The sequence below is a fragment of the Arachis ipaensis genome, chromosome B1 (genome assembly GCF_059453495.1).
Source record: "Arachis ipaensis isolate K30076 ecotype BB chromosome B1, ASM5945349v1, whole genome shotgun sequence".
Classification (NCBI taxonomy): domain Eukaryota; kingdom Viridiplantae; phylum Streptophyta; class Magnoliopsida; order Fabales; family Fabaceae; genus Arachis; species Arachis ipaensis.
In genome coordinates, this window is record NC_142436.1 from 116,943,240 (window position 1) to 116,965,451 (window position 22,212).

The window sequence follows — 22,212 nt, forward strand, 5'->3', positions numbered from 1 at the left end:
CCAATTCCAACCCAATTACCCCAAGGACCACCACTTCCATATGCACCATGTCCATATCCATCGACCCAAGAATTACAGGCTCGCCTCAAGAAAACAGTAGATCAATTTCATGCAACCCTTCACCAACTGGAGCAAGCAATAAATCGATTACCCTCCCGACGTTCAGACACTCAAGGAACCCCCATGGCTTCATGTGGAGAATCTACTGAATAACGCAGCATGAAGGAGAAGCTAGAAGCTCCGGTGGACAGTAAAGAGCATGACTTTGTACTGGAACAAGTGGAGGAAGCCGAAATTATCAAAGAAGAAGAAGTGGTCGAAGACTTAGGAGATGCGGAACATCCATGGGAAAGCCCAGTCATAAAGCCCCCTTCTAAGGAGTTTAAATCTGTTGTTGAGGAGGGTGTACAACCTCCAAGGCATATCATGGTTGAAGACTTTGAAGGGGATGATCAAGAGATGGATTCAATCATTGATAAATTCTTATCTACATTTGAATCCTCTCCCATTGGATTTGACATGGAGATTAAAGAAGAAAAAGCACAACCTCCCATGCCCTTGGTGAACAATGAAGAAGAGATTGAATTGGAAGAAAGCTACCAAGAGGAAGAGGTTGAAATTGAAGAAGCTTGCAAAGAGGTGGAAGTTGTCAAAGAGGAGCCCAAGGGAATGGAGCTGGAGATCACCTTGCCAAGAGTTTTCTTTATAATTATTAATTTATTTTTCTTACCATTTAAATTACTTGTTCCTTATTTCAAAAAAAAAAACCAACGATACTTTTCCATAACCAATAATAAATCATACTTCCCTACAATTCCTTGAGAAGACGACCCGATGTTTAAATACTTCGGTTATAAATTTTATTGGGTTTTGTTACTTGTGACAACCAAATTTTTGTACAAAAGGATTTTCTGTCAGTTTAGAAACTATACCTACAACGCGATAATTTTTATAAAAATTCTTTATTGACAGAATCCCAATCGTTCAAAATAGTTGATAAACCCATATTTTATGATTCATTTTGTTCTCAATTAAATGTTTTTATCAATTCTTCACCCATTTATTCATATGAATTGCATGGTTTTACTTTTCCTTCCTTATTTTATGATATATGTGAAAACATGTTTCCTATTCTTTAAAAATATTAAATTTAATTATCCTTCATTACCATTCGATGCCGTAATTTGTGTGTTAAGTATTTCAGGTCTCATACGGCAGGAATGGCTTAAAGGACAGAAAGGAAACATACAAAAATGGAGTTTTGAAGAAAAGGCAGCGACGCGAACGCATGGATGATGCGGACGCGTGCCTAGCGCGAAATGGAACTGATGCGAACGCATGAACGATGCGGACGCGTGCCTTGAGCAGAACACAAATGACATGTACGCGTGACCGACGCATACGCATGACCAGGGAAAACTCCAAACCACGCGAACACATGACCCACGCGCACGCGTGACGGACGCCACGTACAGGAATCTGCAGAAAATGCCCCCAGTAATTTCTGGACCCTTTTTCGGCCCAAATCCAAGCCAGAAACACAGAATATAAGCCAGAGAATGGAGGAATCAAAAGGGAGACGTAATGACAACATTCATAATATACAATTTTAGGATCTAGATGTAGTTTTTAGAGAGAGAGGCTCTCTCCTCTCTCTCAAGTTTTAGGATTAGGATTCCTTTTATTTTATTTCATGATTACTACTTTAATGCCAGGTTCAATGTTCCTTTAATTAATGTTTCTCTTCTACTTTTATTTATTCCAATGCTTTTACTTGTTAGTGTTCCAATTTAGCTTATGAATTGATGAGCGGATAATTTATACGCTTTTTGGCATTGTTTTTAGTAGAATCTAGTTACTTTTAGGGATGTTTTTATTAGTTTTTATGTTAAATTTACATCTCTGGACTTTACTATGAGTTTGTGTGTTTTTCTGTGATTTCAGATATTTTCTGGTTGAAATTGAGGGACTTGAGCAAAAATCAGATTCAGAGGTTGAAGAAGGACTGCTGATGCTGTTGGATTCTGACCTCCCTGCACTCAAAGTGAATTTTCTGGAGCTACAGAACTCAAAATGGCGCGCTTCCAATTGCTTTGGAAAGTAGACATCCAGGGCTTTCCAGAAATGTATAATAGTTTATACTTTGGCCGAGTATAGAAGATGTAAAAGGGCGTTGAACTCCAGTTCTACGCTGCTGTCTGGAGTTAAACGCCAGAAACAAGTCACAAACCAGAGTTGAACGCCAGAAATACGTTACAACCTGGTGTTCAACTCCAAAAAGAGCCTCTGCACGTGTAACATTCAAGCTCAGCCCAAGCACACACCAAGTTGGCCCTGGAAGTGGATTTATGCATCAATTACTTACTTCTGTAAACCCTAGTAGCTAGTTTATTATAAATAGGACTTTTTACTATTGTATTAGACATCTTTGGATCTTTTGGAACATCTTTGGATGCCTGGTTCTTAGATCATGGGGGCTGGCCATTCGGCCATGCCTGGACCTTTCACTTATGTATTTTCAACGGTAGAGTTTCTACACTCCATAGATTAAAGTGTGGAGCTCTGCTGTTCCTCAAAGATTAATGCAAAGTACTACTGTTTTTCTATTCAATTCAACTTATTCCGCTTCTAAGATATTCATTCGCACTTCAACCTGAATGTGATGAACGTGACAATCATCATCATTACTTATGAACGCGTGCCTGACAACCACTTCCGTTCTACCTTAGATTGAATGAGTATCTCTTGGATCTCTTAATCAGAATCTTCGTGGTGTAAGCTAGATTGATGGCGGCATTCATGAGAATCCGGAAAGTCTAAACCTTGTCTGTGGTATTCTGAGTAGGATTTAGGGATTGAATGACTGTGACGAGCTTCAAACTCGCGAGTGCTGGGCGTAGTGACAGACGCAAAAGGAGGGTGAATCCTATTCCAGTATGATCGAGAACCTCAGATGATTAGTCGTGCTGTGACAGAGCATTTGGACCATTTTCACAAGAGGATAGGATGCAGCCATTGGCAAGGGTGACGCCTCCAGACGATTAGCCATGCAGTGACAGCGCATCGGACCATTTTCCAGAGAGGATCAAAAGTAGCCATTGACAACGGTGATGTCCTTACATAAAGCCAGCGATGGAAAGGAGTAAGATTGATTGGATGAAGACAGCAGGAAAGCAGAGGTTCAGAGGAACGAATGCATCTCTATACGCTTATCTGAAATTCTAACCAGTGAATTACATAAGTATTTCTATCCCCTTCTATTTATCTTTTAATTATCTAATTATCTAATCCAATCACATTTGAATCCGCTTGACTGAGATTTACAAGGTGACCATAGCTTGCTTCAAGCCGACAATCTCCGTGGGATCGACCCTTACTCACGTAAGGTTTATTACTTGGACGACCCAGTGCACTTGCTGGTTAGTTGTGCGAAGTTGTGATAAAGAGTTGAGATTACAATTGAGCGTACCATGTTGATGGCGCCATTGATGATCACAATTTCGTGCACCAAGTTTTTGGCGCCATTGCCGGGGATTGTTCGAGTTTGGACAACTGACGGTTCATCTTGTTGCTCAGATTAGGTAATTTTCTTTTTGTTTTCTTTTCAAAAATTTTTCAAAAATCTTTCAAAAATTTCTCCTTTGTTTTCGAAAAAAAATTTTAAATAAAAATGTTTTCAAAAATATATTTTTTCTTCAGAATTTTTAAGAATGAATTCTAGTGTTTCATGAAGCATGTTGAAGCCTGGCTGGCTGTAAAGCCATGTCTAATCCTTCTGGGTAGGGAATGTCAGGCGTGTCATGTCTGAGTTACATACTAAAGCTTGGCTGGCTATTAAGCCATGCTTGACCCTTTGATTGGAGTTTTAGACTAAAGAGCATAAGATTCCTGGAATTCATATTAAAAATTTTGGAATCCTTATTTTTCTTTTTCAAAATGATTTTCGAAAAAAAAATTAAAAGAAAATACAAAAAAATCATAAACTCATAAAAATAAAAAAAAAATATTTTGTATTTCTTGTTTGAGTCTTGAGTCAGATTTAAAGTTTGGTGTCAATTGCATATTCATCTTGCATTTTTTGAAAATTCATGCATTCATAGTGTTCTTCATGATCTTCAAGTTGTTCTTGGTAAGTCTTCTTGTTTGATCTTGATGTTTTCATGTTTTGTGTCTTTTCATGTTTTTCATGTGCATTTTTGCATCCATAGAGTCTAAACATGAAAGATTTCTAAGTTTGGTGTCTTGCATGTTTTCTTTGCATATAAAAATTTTCAAAAATAAGTTCTTGATGTTCATCTTGACATTCAAAGTGTTCTTGGTATTCATCTTGACATTCATAGCATTCTTGCATGCATTCATTGTTTTGATCCAAAATTTTCATGCATTGAGTCTTTTTCATGTTTTTCCCTCTCATCATTAAAAATTCAAAAATAAAAAAAATATCTTTCCCTTTTTCTCTCATCAAATTCGAAAATTTGAGTTGACTTTTTCAAAAATTTTTAAAATATAGTTGTTTTTATGAGTCAAATCAAATTTTCAATTTAAAAATCTTATCTTTTTCAAAATCTTTTTCAAAAATCAAATCTTTTTCATTTTTCTTAGTTATTTTTGAAAATTTTAAAATATTTTTCAAAAATCTTTTTCTTATCTTTATCACATAATTTTCAAAAATAACATCATCAATTAATGTTTTGATTCAAAAATTTCAAGTTTGTTACTTACTTGTTAAGAAAGATTCAAACTTTAAGTTCTAGAATCATATCTTGTGATTTCTTGTGAATCAAGTCATTAATTGTGATTTTAAAAATCAAACCTTTTTCAAAACCAATTTCAATCATATCTTTTCAAAAATATCTTCTTATCATATTTTTTTCAAAAACTTGATTTCAAAATATCTTTTCTAACTTCCTAACTCCTTATCTTTTCAAAATTTGTTTCAACTAACTAACTAACTTTTTGTTTGTTTCTTATCTTTTTCAAAACTACCTAACTAACTCTCTCTCTCTCTCTAATTTTTGAAAATATCTTCCCTCTTTTTCAAAATTTCTTTTTTTATTGACTAATTATTTTAATTTTTTATTTTAATTTTCGAAAAATTACTAACCTTTTTCAAAAACTATTTTCGAAAATCCTTCTCCCTCATCTCCTTCTAATTATTTATTCATCTACTAACACTTCTCTTCATCTCACATCACTGCTCCTATCCTTACCCTTATGTTTGGATTCTTCATTCTTCTTCACCCCTATTCCTTTTCTTCTTCTACTAACAATAAGGAACCTCTTTACTGTGACATAGAGGATTCCTCTTCTTTTCTTATTCTCTTCTCTTTCTTATGAGCAGGAACAAGGAAAAAGGCATTCTTGTTGAAGCTGATCCAGAACCTGAAAGGACTCTGAAGAGGAAACTAAGAGAAGCTAAATTACAACAATCCGGAGACAACCTTATTGAAAATTTCGAACAAGTAAAGGAGATGGCAGCCGAACCCAACAACAATAATGCAAGGAGAATGCTTGGTGACTTTACTGCACCTAATTCCAATTTACATGGATGAAGCATCTCCATTCCTGCCATTGGAGCAAACAACTTTGAGCTGAAATCTCAGCTAGTTTCTCTGATGCAGCAGAACTGCAAGTTTCATGGACTTCCATCTGAAGATCCTTTTTAGTTCTTAACTGAATTCTTGCAGATATGTGATACTGTTAAGACTAATGGAGTAGATCCTGAAGTCTATAGGCTCATGCTTTTCCCTTTTGCTGTAAGAGACAGAGCTAGAGTGTGGTTGGACTCTCAACCCAGAGATAGCCTGAACTCTTGGGACAAGCTGGTCATGGCTTTCTTAGCCAAGTTCTTTCCTCCTCAAAAGATGAGCAAGCTTAGAGTGGATGTTCAAACCTTCAGACAGAAAGAAGGTGAATCCCTCTATGAAGCTTGGGAAAGATACAAGCAACTGATCAAAAAGTGTCCTTCTGACATGCTTTCAGAATGGACCATCCTGGATATATTCTATGATGGTCTATCTGAATTGGCTAAGATATCATTGGATACTTCTGCAGGTGGATCCATTCACCTAAAGAAAACGCCTGCAAAAGCTCAAGAACTCATTGACATGGTTGCTAATAACCAGTTCATGTACACTTCTGAAAGGAATTTTGTGAATAATGGGACGCCTATGAAGAAAGGAGTTCTTGAAATTGATACTCTGAATGCCATATTGGCTCAGAATAAAATATTGACTCAGCAAGTCAATATGATTTCTCAGAGTCTGAATGGAATGCAAGCTACATCCAACAGTACTCAAGAGGCATCTTCTGAAGAAGAAGCTTATGATCCTGAAAACCCTGCAATAGCAGAGGTAAATTATATGGGTGAACCTTATGGAAACACCTATAACCCACCATGGAGAAATCATCCAAATTTCTCATGGAAGGATCAAAAGCCTCAACAAGGCTTTAATAATGGTGGAAGAAATAGGTTTAACAATAGTAAACCTTTTCCATCATCCACTCAGCAACAGATAGAGAAATCTGAACAAAATACCTCTAATTTAGCAAACTTAGTCTCTGATCTATCTAAGGTCACTGTGAGTTTCATGAATGAAACAAGGTCATCCATTAGAAATTTGGAGGCACAAGTGGGCCAGCTGAGTAAAAGGATCACTGAAATCCCTCCTAGTACTCTCCCAAGCAATACAGAAGAAAATCCAAAAGGAGAGTGCAAGGCCATTGAATTAATCACCATGGCCGAACCTGTGAAGGAAGGAGAGGACGTGAATCCCAAGGAGGAAGACCTCCTGGGACGTCCAGTGATCAATAAGGAGCTTCCCTTTGAGGAACCAAAGGAATCTGAGACTCATCTAGAGACCATAGAGATTCCATTAAACCTCCTTATGCCATTCATGAGCTCTGATGAGTATTCATCCTCTGAAGAGAATGAGGACGTTACTGAAGAGCAAGATGCCAAGTTTCTTGGTGCAATCATGAAGCTGAATGCCAAATTATTTGGTATTGAGACTTGGGAAGATGAACCTCCCTTGTTCACCAATGAACTAAGTGATATGGATCAACTGAGATTGCCTCAGAAGAAACAGGATCCTGGAAAGTTCTTAATACCTTGTACCATAGGCATCATGACCTTTGAAAAGGCTCTGTGTGACCTTGGTTCAGGGATAAAACTCATGCCCCTCTCTGTAATAGAGAAACTGGGAATCTATGGGGTGCAAGGCACTAAAATCTCATTAGAGATGGCAAACAATTCAAGAAAACAGGCTTATAGACAAGTAGAGGACATGTTAGTAAAGGTTGAAGGCCTTTACATCCCTGCTGATTTCATAGTCCTAGATACTGGGAAGGATGAGGATGAATTCATCATCCTTGGAAGACCCTTCCTAGCCACAGCAAGAGCTGTGATTGATGTGGACAGAGGAGAATTGATCCTTCAATTAAATGAGGACAACCTTGTGTTTAAAACTCAAGGATCTCTCTCTGTACCCATGGAGAGGAAGCACAGTAAGCTTCTCTCATTGCAGAGTCAACCAGAGCTCCCACAGTCAAACTCTAAGTTTGGTGTTGGGAGGCCACAACCAAACTCTAAGTTTGGTGTTGAACTCCCATATCCAAACTCTAAGTTTAGTGTTGGAGAGTCTCAACAATGCTCTAAACATCTGTGAGGCTCCATGAGAGCCCACTGTCAAGCTATTGACATTAAAGAAGCGCTTGTTGGGAGGCAACCCAATTTTTATCTAATTTCTATTTTTATTGTTCTTCATGTTTTATTAGGTTCATGATCATGTGGAGTCACAAAATAAATATAAAAATTGAAAACAGAATTAAAAACAGCAGAAAAAAAATCACACCCTGGAGGAAGACCTTACTGGCGTTTAAACGCTAGTAAGATGCATCTGGCTGGCGTTCAACGCCAGAACAGAGCATGGTTCTGGCGCTGAACGCCCAAAATAGGCAGCATCTGGGCGTTTGAACGCCAGAATTGTACCCTGGAGAAGAGCTGGCGCTGAACGCCCAGAACAAGCATGGTTCTGGCGTTCAACGCCAGAAATGGGCAACAAATGGGCGTTCAACACCCAGAACAAGCACCAATCTGGCGCTGAACACCCAGAGTTGTGTGCAAGGGCATTTTACATGCCCAATTTGGTGCAAGGTTGTAAATCCTTGAACACCTCAGGATCTATGGACCCCACAGGATCCTCACCTACCTCCACTCATTTCTTCTCACCCCTCTTTCACACAATCCCATAAACACTCTTCTCCAAAACTCTTCACCAATCATCTCAATCTCTCTTCCCTATCACCACTTCACCACTCACATCCATCCACTCTTCCCCATAAACCTACCTCATAAACTCCACCTACCTTCAAAATTCAAAATCAATTTCCCACCCAAAACCCACCCTTATGGCCGAACCTTACCCCCCTCCCTTCCCTATATATAGCCCTTCATTCTTCCTCATTTTCACACAACAAAACCCTCTCTTCCCCTTCTTGACCGAAACACATCTCCCTCTCCCTCTCCTCCATTTCTTCTTCTTCTTCATCTCTTCTTTCTTCTCTTGCTCGAGGGCGAGCAATATTCTAAGTTTGGTATGGTAAAAGCATAAGCTTTTCGTTTTTCTATTACCATTGATGGCACCTAAGACCGGAGAATCCTCTAGAAAAGGGAAAGGGAAGACAAAAGCTTCCACCTCCGAGTCATGGGAGATGGAAAGATTTATCTCCAAAGCTCATCAAGACCACTTCTATGATGTTGTGGCCAAGAAGAAGGTGATCCATGAGGTCCCTTTCAAGCTCAAGAAGAATGAGTATCCGGAGATCCGACATGAAATCCAAAGAAGAGGTTGGAAAGTTCTAACAAAACCCATCCAACAAGTCGGCATCCTAATGGTTCAAGAGTTCTATGCCAATGCATGGATCACTAGGAACCATGATCAAAGTAAGAACCCGGACCCAAAGAATTATCTCACCATGGTTCAGGGGAAATACTTAGATTTTAGTCCGGAAAATGTGAGGTTAGCGTTCAACTTGCCTATGATGCAAGGAGATGCACGCCCCTACATTAGAAGGGTCAACTTTAATCAAAGGTTGGACCAAGTCCTCATGGACATATGTGTGGAAGAAGCTCAATGGAAGATTGACTCCAAAGGCAAGCCGGTTTAACTAAGAAGACTGGACCTCAAGCCTGTGGCTAGAGGATGGTTGGAGTTCATCCAACGCTCCATCATCCCCACTAGCAACCGATCTGAAGTTACTGTGGATCGGGCCATCATGATTCATAGCATCATGATTGGAGAGGAAGTAGAAGTTCATGAAGTCATCTCCCTTGAATTCTACAAAATAGCCGAAAAGCCCTCTCCTGGGGCAAGGCTAGCTTTTCCTCATCTTATTTGCCATCTATGTTACTCAGCTGGAGCTTTCATAGAAGGAGACATTCCCATTGAGGAAGAGAAGCCCATCACTAAGAAAAGGATGGAGCAAGCAAGAGAGCCTATTCATGGAGCTCAAGAGGCGCATGAAGCTCATCACCATGAGATCCCGAAGATGCCTCAAATGCATTTCCCTCCACAAAACTATTGGGAGAAAATCAACACCTCCCTAGGAGAATTAAGTTCCAACATGGGACAATTAAGGGTGGAACATCAAGAGCACTCCATCATCCTTCATGAAATTAGAGAAGATCAAAAAGCAATGAGGGAGGAGCAACAAAGACAAGGAAGAGACATAGAAGAGCTCAAGGACATCATTGGTTCCTCAAGAAGGAAACGCCACCATCACTAAGGTGGACTCATTCCTTGTTCTTACACTCTCTGTTTTTCGTTTTCTATGTTAAGTGCTTATCTATGTTTGTGTCTTATTACATGATCATTAGTAGTTAGTAACTATGTCTTAAAGTTATGAATGTCCTATGAATCCATCACCTCTCTTAAATGAAAACTGTTTTAATTCAAAAGAACAAGAAGTACATGAGTTTCGAACTTATCCTTGAACTTAGTTTAATTATATTGATGTGGTGCCAATGCTTCTTGTTTTCTGAATGAATGCTTGAACAGCGCATATGTCTTTTGAAGTTGTTGTTTAAAAATGTTAAATATGTTGGGTCTTGAAAGAATGATGACAAGGAGACATGTTATTTAATAATCTAAAAAATCATAAAAATGATTCTTGAAGCAAGAAAAAGCAGCAAAAAACAAAGCTTGCAGAAAAAAAAATAGGCGAAAAAAAATAGAAAGAAAAAGAAAAAGCAAGCAGAAAAAGCCAAAAGCTCTTAAAACCAAGAGGCAAGAGCAAAAAGCCAATAACCCTTAAAACCAAAAGGCAAGGGCAAATAAAAAGGATCCCAAGGCTTTAAGCATCAGTGGATAGGAGGGGCTAAAGGAATAAAATCCTGGTCTAAGCGGCTAAACCAAGCTGTCCCTAACCATGTGCTTGTGGCGTGAAGGTGTCAAGTGAAAACTTGAGGCTGAGCGGTTAAAGTCAAGGTCCAAAGAAAAAAAAAGAGTGTGCTTAAGAACCCTGGACACCTCTAATTGGGGACTTTAGCAAAGCTGAATCACAATCTGAAAAGGTTCACCCAATTATGTGTCTGTGGCATTTATGTATCCGGTGGTAATACTGGAAAACAAAGTGCTTAGGGCCACGGCCAAGACTCATAAAATAGCTGTGTTCAAAAATCATCATACTGAACTAGGAGAATCAATAACACCATCTGAACTCTGAGTTCCTATAGAAGCCAATCATTCTGAACTTCAATGGATAAAGTGAGATGCCAAAACTATTCAAGAGGCAAAAAGCTACAAGTCCCGCTCATCTGATTGGAGCTATGTTTCATTGATAGTTTGGAATTTATAATATATTCTCTTCTTTTTATCCTATTTGATTTTCAGTTGCTTGGGGACAAGCAACAATTTAAGTTTGGTGTTGTGATGAGCGGATAATTTATACGCTTTTTGGCATTATTTTTAGTATGTTTTTAGTAAAATCTAGTTACTTTTAGGGATGTTTTTATTAGTTTTTATGTTAAATTCACATCTCTGGACTTTACTATGAGTTTGTGTATTTTTCTGTGATTTCAGGTATTTTCTGGCTGAAATTGAGGGACTTGAGCAAAAATCAGATTCAGAGGTTGAAGAAGGACTGCTGATGCTGTTGGATTCTGACCTCCCTGCACTCAAAGTGGATTTTCTGTAGCTACAGAACTCATAATGGCGCGCTTCTAATTGCTTTAGAAAGTAGACATCCAGAGCTTTCCAGAAATGTATAATAGTCCATACTTTGGCCGAGTTTAGATGACGTAAAAGGGCGTTGAACGCCAGTTCTACGCTGCTGTCTGGAGTTAAACGCCAGAAACAAGTCACAAACCAGAGTTGAACGCCAGAAATACGTTACAACCTGGCGTTCAACTCCAGAAAGAGTCTCTGCACGTGTAACATTCAAGCTCAGCCCAAGCACACACCAAGTGGGCCCCGGAAGTGGATTTATGCATCAATTACTTACTTCTGTAAACCCTAGTAGCTAGTTTATTATAAATAGGACTTTTTACTATTGTATTAGACATCTTTGGATCTTTTGGAACATCTTTGAACATCTTTGGATGCCTGGTTCTTAGATCATGGGGGCTGGCCATTCGGCCATGCCTGGACCTTTCACTTATGTATTTTCAACGGTAGAGTTTCTACACTCCATAGATTAAGGTGTGGAGCTCTGCTGTTCCTCAAAGATTAATGCAAAGTACTACTGTTTTTCTATTCAATTCAACTTATTCCGCTTCTAAGATATTCATTCGCACTTCAACCTGAATGTGATGAACGTGACAATCATCATCATTACTTATGAACGCGTGCCTGACAACCACTTCCGTTCTACCTTAGATTGAATGAGTATCTCTTGGATCTCTTAATCAGAATCTTCGTGGTGTAAGCTAGATTGATGGCGGCATTCATGAGAATTCGGAAAGTCTAAACCTTGTCTGTGGTATTCCAAGTAGGATTCAAGGATTGAATGACTGTGACGAGCTTCAAACTCGCGAGTGCTGGGCGTAGTGACAGACGCAAAAGGAGGGTGAATCCTATTCCAGTATGATCGAGAACCTCAGATGATTAGCCGTGCTGTGACAGAGCATTTGGACCATTTTCACAAGAGGATAGGATGCAGCCATTGGCAAGGGTGACGCCTCCAGACGATTAGCCATGCAGTGACAGCGCATCGGACCATTTTCCAGAGAGGATCAAAAGTAGCCATTGACAACGGTGATGTGCTTACATAAAGCCAGCCATGGAAAGGAGTAAGATTGATTGGATGAAGACAGCAGGAAAGCAGAGGTTCAGAGGAACGAATGCATCTCTATACGCTTATCTGAAATTCTAACCAGTGAATTACATAAGTATTTCTATCCCCTTCTATTTATCTTTTAATTATCTAATTATCTAATCCAATCACATTTGAATCCGCTTGACTGAGATTTACAAGGTGACCATAGCTTGCTTCAAGCCGACAATCTCCGTGGGATCGACCCTTACTCATGTAAGGTTTATTACTTGGACGACCCAGTGCACTTGCTGGTTAGTTGTGCGAAGTTGTGATAAAGAGTTGAGATTACAATTGAGCGTACCATATTGATGGCGCCATTGATGATCACAATTTCGTGCACCATGAATCTTTCCATGTTAGATTTAAATATTCTATTTAATATAATTCAAGGTATTTCAGACTTATGATTGTTTTATTCTATTTATGATGCTTTCAATTTAATTTAGATTTATTTTCTCCTTTTGGCTTTGGTTAAGTAATTGGTAACACTTGAGTTATCAAACTCAGCGGTTGATTGAGATTTGGGAATTGCTGATTAATTTGGATCACTCTAAAGCTAGTCTTTCCACGGGAGTTGACTAGGACTTGAGGATCAAATTAATTAGTCCACTTGACTTTCCTTTATTTAGTAAGGGTTGACTAAGTGGGAGCGATAAACAATTCTCATCACACCTGATAAGGATAACTAGGATAGGATTTCCAGTTCTCATACCTTGCCAAGAGATTCTTTATAATTATTAATTTAATTTTCTTGACATTTAAATTACTTGTTCCTTATTTCAAAAAACCCAAAAATATACAATTTTTCTATAACCAATAATAAATCATACCTCCCTGCAATTCCTTGAGAAGACGACCCGAGGTTTAAATACTTCTGTTATAAATTTTATTGGGTTTTGTTAGTTGTGACAACCAAACTTTTGTGCGAAAGAAATTCTCTGTCGGTCTAGAAGCTATACTTACAACGGGAATTTACTTGTGAAAATTCTAGATCGTGCAAGAATCTCGTTCGCCAAAATGGTGCCGTTGACAGAGAATTGCAAACGTGTGCCTTATTATTGGTTATTGTAAATATTTCCTTTTACCTATTTATTTATTTTTATTTTTGTTTTTAATTTTTATTAGTTGCTATGAGTTCTCACCCCCGTCGCTTTGAGTTTGGGTCTGATGTTGTTGCAAGGAATGGAAATTATAACAGGAACATGCATCAAGGTCAAAACAATCAGAGATGGACGGAGCCATGAGGATCTGATCAACCCTTTAGGGAACAACACCTTCCAACGTACCATGGACGACGACCATTCAACAATGCATGTCGAGACAATAGTTATGGTGGACCCTTTCGTGACAACCAACACCCACCAAATTACTATAGTCAAGAGCCATTCTGAGGTGCATACCAAGATGATAGATATGGTGGACCCCCTTGTAGTTACCAACAAGCCCATCATATGCCTATGACCCACCTTATCAGCATAACTATGAACCACCATACTCACAAGTCCCCTACTACCATTCACCTCCATATGCCCCTAACCCATACCCACCCCAATTCCAATCCAATTACTCCCAAGAACCACCACGTCCTTATGCACCATGTCCATATCTATCAACCCAAGAATCAAGGGAGCAACTCAAGGAAACATTGGAAAAATTTCATGCAACCCTTCACCAACTGGAGCAAGCGATTAATCGATTACCTTCCCGACGTTCGAACACTCAAGGAATCCCCATGGCTTCATGTGGGCAATCTAATGAAGAACGCAGCATGAAGGAGATACTAGCAACTCCAATGGACAGTAAGGAGCATGATTTTGTACTGGAACAAGTGGAGGAAGCTAAAGTTATCGAAGAAGAAGAATTGGTTGAAGATTTAGGAGATGCTGAACCTCTATGGGAATCCAGAATTGTGGAGAATTCCGTCAAGAAATTTGCAATTGATGCTAAGGAGGATAGTGCACAGCCCCCAAAGCAGGTATCTTATGAAGAACTGGATGGATCAACTCAAGACGTGAGTTTCCTTGATAATGACAATCACGAGTCAAGTTCTCCTAGTAATGAACTTGCATCCGCAAGTGAATTCTTTGAGATTGAAGAATGTTCCCCAAGTGAATATGAAAATGATGCGGAGGTCGACTTCTCTCAACCTCCAACTTATGACTTGAGTGATGAGGAAGATATCGAAGACTTTGATCAAAACGTGGTTGCAGTTGAAGAAGTTCGCAAGGAAATGGAGGAATTCACAGAAGAACACAAGGGAGTAGAGCTTGCAAAACCCTTGGAAACACCTTTTCCAAGGCCATTACCATCCAATACAAATTTCAAGTGGGTAAAATCCTTAGCCTTTATCTTTACTTTTCCACTTGAATATGGTTTGCTTGAAACAGATGGCCAGCTTAGAGCTCTTTGCGGCTTTAAGAGTAAAAGGAAAATGGTTGGTGCTCAAGGCTGGTATGCAAGATTCAACAAAGTTCCACGCTTCACTTTGAAGTGTAGGGATTGATTTCGAGTTCGATTTAATGGGTCTCGGAAGATGTTTGGTCAACTTGGTGAGAATACAACTTCCAAACTGCCCGGCTGGAAAAATATAGATCGAAACAAAGGCGGATATAAAAGCAAGGTTTGGGATCCTGGAATATATTCTGATATTCAGCACCCTGGGAGCCTGAAAACCTGTTTGAATTTGCTCAAGGGCTTTAAATGCCTAGTTTGGGACCCCAGAGGCTGTTGGAATTCCAAACAGTGGTGGAGATTTTTGGATGAATTCAAGCACAAGCCACCATAGTAGGAAGCTCAACAAATATCCAACTTAAGGACTTTAACCAAAAGCTAGGTGGGAGACAACGCACCATGGTATGATCGTTCCTTTTTCAATTTTGATTTTATTTTGCTTTTTTTTTAGTTTTATTTTATTCTATTTTCATTGAACCTGGAATTATTCATAGCACCCACATTATCATTGCATTTTGCATCCTGCATATAAAAGAAAAAAAGAGGCACCCCACGCGTGCGCATGGGCCACGCGTGGGCGTCAATTGCAAATCGGCGTCAAAATCCAACGCCCAGAAAGTTGGGTTGGAATCGTGCGGCTGTGGTTCATTAGGCACAAATTGGGCCACGCGTTCGCGTCAGTGACGTGAACGCGTCACTTTCACTTCACACACACCACGCGAAAGCGTGGGCGACGCGTACGCGTCGCCTGAAAATCTTAGCCCCCTAATCGGAAACAAAGAGTTGCGCCAAAACGACACTGGAATTATGCGTTTAGCACAATTCTCAGCGACGCGTACGCATGCCCCACGCATACGCATCACTTTCATTATCCATCAATCACGCGATCGCGTCAATGACGCGTTCGCGTCATTCCCCTTTTCGCCCTCAACACACGATCGCGCACCCCACACGTTCTTGTGGATTCCACGCGTTCGCGTTGCATGCGACGCACAATTTATCCAGATCAGCGCCAGAATTCCTATCTTTTCTTCTCCAATCCTACTTATCTTTCTATTATCATTCTTTCTTCTCTCTTCTATCTTTTCTTATTTGTTCTTCTTCCTTTCTTACTTTCTTCTTCTTCATCTCTTTAACTTCTCATCCTTCTTCACTTTTATTCTATTTTACTTAATTTATTTACATATTTTCATTCATTGCATTTTAACTGTATGCATGTTTTTATTTTCTTTTCTGTGTTTATTATTTTTCTATTGGTGTTAAATGTTCTGATTCCACTGTTGCATTTCTATTGCTTTATTTTGGTGCTTCATGACTTGTTTTCCACTGTTGGGTAATATTATTTAAGTCAATGTTGATCTTTTCTGATACTTGTACTCCTCTTGCATTGATATGAACTTACACTATCTTTCATTACCCACACTCCTCCCCTTTGTTACAATTTTTGCACTATTGATTTGCCATGTGCTTCTACTACTTTCTCACTTGCATGTTGTAGCTACCATGTAATTGAGACTCTCATCATTTGGCATTAACCCAACCATATTTTATTTGTTTCCTATCTTCGTGTTTGGGTTACTTTTCTTCTTTTTTCTTCTTCTTTCAGGATGGCCACCGAGGAAGAGAAACAGAAAACGTTTACATGGGAAGATAAACAAGTCCATCTGCATAATCCTTGGAGAAAAGCATCAGTTGGAGCAACCCGTCCACTTGCACATCTCAGCATGCACCGAAGACGGTGTAATCTTTAAGTGTGGGGAGGTCGATACCGATCTCCATGGGTTAGTTATTTTCTTCTCAACACCAATATTTTACTTTATTTGTTAGTTCATTATTGCAGTTGCATGATTGATTGCATATTTATTTGATTTTGTGCATATTTTACCACCACTTGGTTAAAATAATATTTTCTTTTTCAAGAAACTTTTTATAACATTTCACTAATTTGATTTAAAATTTTTTATAAACTTGTTTGAAGAAATATTATTTTGGAACATGGTTTAGAGCTTGAACACACAAAACCTGTGAGATTTTGAGCCTATTTGATTGGTTGCATTTTACCAACCAATATTTTATTTTTGGTGTGTGTTTTTCTCTCTAAAATTATGATCTTTGTCTTGCTTATTCTATATTTCCATTATTTGATGTATGCATGCACTTATATGATTGAGGCCTTTGTTTCACTGAGCTTACAATCCAATATGGCCTTACCCTTTCAATTATCCTTTGCAAACCAATTTTGAGCCTATTATACCCCTTTGTTCTTTACTTTAGCACATCATTAACTCTAAGCGAAAAATAATAATGTCCTTAATTTGAATCCTTGGTTAGCTTAGACTAGTGAGAGTGCTCATGAATTAAGTGTGGGAAAAAATGGGTTTGAAAATACTTGGTTTGAGAATTGAGTATGTTAGAATTTTCTAAAAATATGAAAGAATATTAAGAATATGTTCATGCATTCAATACCTTAATCATATGCCTTGAGAAAAGCAAAACGAAAGAAAAGTTATGAAAAAAAAAACAAAAATATAAAAAAAGAGAGAAAAAGAAAAGAAAAAGAGCAAATAATAAAGGGGACAAAATGCCCCAAAGTAAATGGTGATAGCAATGCATATGTACTGTACTCGAAATTAGGATGCATGAATATGTGGAAAACATGGTTAATGGATAGTTAGATGTTGTATTATGACTACATGAATTGTCTAAAGTTAGGTGGAAAGTTTAAGTTAATTAAGGATTCATATTTTAGTCCATTTGGCCAAATACAATCCTACCTTGACCCTAACCCCATTACCACCCTTAAAAGACCTCTTGATATGTGTATCTGTGCATCAAATTTTTGTTGATTGGTAGAAGAAAAGCAAGCCTTAGAAAGCAAGATTATTAGAGAATTGAGAGAGTCGAACCTTAAACACTTGAGTGATTAGAGTGTATACACTTCCGGTGAGGGTTCGATGCTCGATTCCTTATTCCCGGCTTTCATGAGCTATCTTCTTCTTGCAAGTCTATTTGTACTTCATTTTTATGATTTGAATTAGTGAAAGCCAGTTCATATTTATTCTTGGAGAATTTATTTACTTTTAAACTAAGTAGGTAAAAACATTTTGTATTTAGTTGCATTCATATAGATAGGTTGCATTTCATAAGTTTTACTATTCTTCTTCACTCCTTTATAGCTTCTCTTGAGCTTAGCGTGAGGACATGCTAATGTTTAAGTGTGGGGAGATTTGATGCACCACTATTTCGTGGTACACCTTGTGCTTAATTGAGTGGATTTTTATCCACTATTCTCACATTTATTCATGTAATTGCATGTTTTACGTTTTCCTTCCTGATTTTGTGCTATGATTGAAAACATGTTTCTTTGGCCTTATATTTGCTAATATTAATCCTCTCTTATTACCATTCGATGCCATGATATGTGTGTTAAGCAATTTCAGAGATTACAGGGCAGGAATGACTTAGAGGATGGAAAGGAAGCATGCAAAAGTGGAAGGATTACAAGAAACTGAAGGAACTGCTAAAGCTGTCCAGCCTGACCTCTTGGTATTAAATTGACCATAACTTGAGCTACAAAGGTCCGAATGATGCGGTTCTAGTTGTGTTGGAAAGGTAACATCCGGGGTTTTGCAACGATATATAATTTGCCAAAGCTGGCTCGAAGCCAGATGACACGCACTGGTGTGCGAAATCGTGATCATTACTTCCTTGGTAACGGCGCTAAAAACTCAATATGCACGTTCATGATCTTAATTCTGTTTCACAACTTCGTACAACTAACCAGCAAGTGCACTGGGTCGTCCAAGTAATAAACCTTACGTGAGTAAGGGTCGATCCCACAGAGATTGTCGGCTTGAAGCAAGCTATGGTCACCTTGTAAATCTTAGTCAGGCGGATTCAACTAATTTTATGAATTGATAAGTAAAAGATAAATAAAATATAAAATAGGATAGTGGTACTTATGTAATTCATTGGTGAGAATTTCAGATAAGCGTATAGAGATGCTTTCGTCCCTCTGAACCTCTGCTTTCCTGCTATCTTCATCCAATCCTTCCTACTCCTTTCCATGGCAAGCTGTATGTTAGGCATCACCGTTGTCAATGGCCACCTGTCCTCTCAGTGAAAATGGTCCAATGCACTGTCACTGCATGGCTAATCATCTGTCGGTTCTCGATCATACTGGAATAGGATCCATTGATCATTTTGCGTCTGTCACTACGCCCAGCACTCGCGAGTTTGAAGCTCATCACAGTCATTCAATCCCTGAATCCTACTCGGAATACCACAGACAAGATTTAGACTTTCCGGATTCTCAAGAATAGCCGTCCATGGGTTCTAACTTATACCACGAAGACACTAATAACTCGGACTCGGTCCCCTGTATTAGATATCCAAGAGATATCCATTCAATCTAAGGTAGAACGGAAGTGGTTGTCAGGCACGCGTTCATAAGTTGAGAATGATGATGACTGTCATGATCATCACATCCATCATATTGAAGTGCGAATGAATATCTTAGAAGCGGAATAAGTTGAATTGAATAGAAAAACAGTAGTACTTTGCATTAATCTTTGAGGAACAGCAGAGCTCCACACCTTAATCTATGGTGTGTAGAAACTCTACCGTTGAAAATACACAAGTGATAAATGTTCAGGCATGGCCGAATGGCTAGCCCTCCAAACGTGATCCAAGGATCAAAAGATAGTAAAAAGTCCTATTTATACTAAACTAGTTACTAGGGTTTACAAAAATGAGTAAATGATGCAGAAATTCACTTCCGGGGCCCACTTGGTGTGTGCTTGGGCTGAGCATTGAGCTTTACACGTGTAGAGGTCTTTCTTGGAGTTGAACGCCAGTTTGTAACCTATTTCTGGCGTTTAACTCCACTTTGCAACCTGTTTCTGGCATTTGACTCCAGAATGCAGCGTGGAACTGATGTTCAACGCCAGTTTGCATCGTCTAAACTCGAGCAAAGTATGGACTATTATATATAGCTGGAAAGCCCTGGATGTCTACTTTCCAACACAATTGAGAGCGCGCCATTTGAAGTTCTGTAGCTCCAGAAAATCCACTTTGAGTGCAGGGAGGTCAGAATCCAACAACATCTGCTGTCCTTCTTCAACCTCTGAATCTGATTTTTGCTCAGGTTCCTCAATTTCAGCCAAAAATTACCTAAAATCACATAAAAATATACAAACTCATAGTAAAGTCCAGAAATGTGAATTTTAATTAAAAACTAATAAAAATATACTAAAAACTAACTAAATCATACTAAAAACTATGTAAAAACAATGCCAAAAAGCGTATAAATTATCCACTCATCACGCACGCATGGATCACGCGGATGCGTGACCTGGAAAAAACCCAATCCACGCTAACGCGTGGACGACGCTTCCACGTGGCTTTGCAGCGACATGTACGTAGCTATTTTTGACCTAGTTTTCAGCCCAAAAAACACAGATTAGAGACTATAAAGTGGGGAAATGCATCCATTCATTAAACAATAGAGATACAACAGAAATAACATTCATTCATAATTTTAGGATTAGATGTAGTTTTAGAGAGAGAGAGGCTCTCTCGTTTCTCTTAGGATTTAGGATTTCTATTATGATTAGGCTACTTCTCTTCATTCTAGGTTCAATGTTCTTTTAATTTAATTTCTCTTTTATTTTTATTTATTCTAGTGCTTTGATTTGTCTATCTCTCTGTTTAATTATTTATGTTGCCAAATTGGCTTATGAACCCTTCATGTTAGGATTGATTTTCTTATTTAATACACATTATTGAGGTATTTCAGATTTATGATTGCTTTTTTCCATTTATGTTATTGATGCTTTTAATTCAATTTAAGATTTATTCCTTTTTTGCTTTGGTTAAGTAATTGGTAACACTTGAGTTATCAAACTCAGCAGTTGATTGAAAATTGGGAATTGCTGATTGATTTGGATCGCTCTAAGGCTAGTCTTTCCACAGGAGTTGACTAGGACTTGAGGATCAAATTGATTGGTCTACTTGACTTTCCTTTATTTAGTAAGGGTTAACTAAGTGGGAGCAATAAACAATTCTCATCACATCTGATAAGGATAACTAGGATGGGATTTTCAGTTCTTATACCTTGCATTGGTGTTCATGATAATTAATTTGCTTTACTGCCAGTTTATTTTCCTGTTTTCTATTTTAAAAACCAAAAAATATACATTTTTCCATAACCAATAATAAATTATACCTCCCTGCAATTCCTTGAGAAGACGACCCGAGGTTTAAATACTTCGGTTATCAATTTTATTAGGAGTTTGTTACTTGTGATAACCAAAACTTTTGTACGAAAGGATTCCCTGTTGGCTTAGAAGCTATACTTACAACGCGATTATTTTTATAAAATTTCTTTACCGGCAGAAATCCGATCATCAACAGCGCTGACCACATGCAGGAGGGTTTGAACGGCGCCGAAGGGGAAGAGGTTGGGGGAAAGAGGCTGCACGGTAATCCTGTGTAAATTAGGTTTACATTGGTAAATTGAATACATTAGGATTTACCTTAGGTAAATGGGGATGTGGCTTTTTGATGATATTGGATTTTTTCGTCCAGCCCATTGAAAATTGGCAAGAGTTGGCAGAATCTGTGTTGGTAACGTAGCGGGATTGTATTTTTTTTTATCAAACTTTGAGTTGAATGTAATGTAATTAACATTGTTTCAGATATATCAATAACCTCATTCCGTAATTTTACGTTGCATGCTTGATATTTCACTTCATGTTTAAAGCATTATTTTACTTATGCTTGTTATCAGGTTATGATAAAAATGGATGGAATATGACTATTGTTAAAAAAATAACAATAAACTTTCGTCGACATTCACTACAAAAAATTAAGTTTAAAATGGCATTGATATTACGGCGGTTTTAAAGAACCGCCGTAATACCCGGTTATTATGGCATTTTTTGTTGCTGCCATAATTAACTTTGTGTTTGGTGGCGGTTCTGGTGATTATGGCGGTTTTGAACCGCCAGTTTCACACATATATAAAATAAAACAACTGCAACCCTAGCTAGCTCATTAAACGAAACATTACGGTGCTCTCGTTCTCCCTTCTCTCTCTCCTTCGTCTCCTCCGACAACGCCGTTCTTCCCTCTCGGCTTCTCCTCTCTCCACCTGTTAAGATTTCTCTAGGTACTTCTCCCTCTTCCAAGGCTTCCCGATCTTCTCATAGAATTCTTTGCTGTTCTTGAAAGTAGTAAGATCGTCAATTATCTCCTTCTTCTTCTCTGGATCCATGGCAACCGTCTCGAACGTTGTAGGGTGCTCGAAAATCACGTGACTTCATTTGCCAATCTTGTCCGAATATTCTCCACCGCCATTGGTGTAAAGTTTCCTCTGCCTCTTCCACATGGAAATAGCCTTTCCTTTGTCAAGAACATACTTGAAGGAGAAACCGAAACTGAAAT

General features: G+C 38.4%; 1 non-coding gene across 1 annotated transcript; it reads right to left on the bottom strand.

Annotated features, from left to right (window-relative positions):
- Positions 1-5,870: 5,870 nt before the first annotated feature.
- Positions 5,871-5,978, bottom strand: LOC148578058 (small nucleolar RNA R71). The gene has a single exon (XR_015903945.1). It is a non-coding gene; the product is annotated as a small nucleolar RNA R71 (small nucleolar RNA).
- Between the last annotated feature and the right edge of the window lie 16,234 nt (positions 5,979-22,212).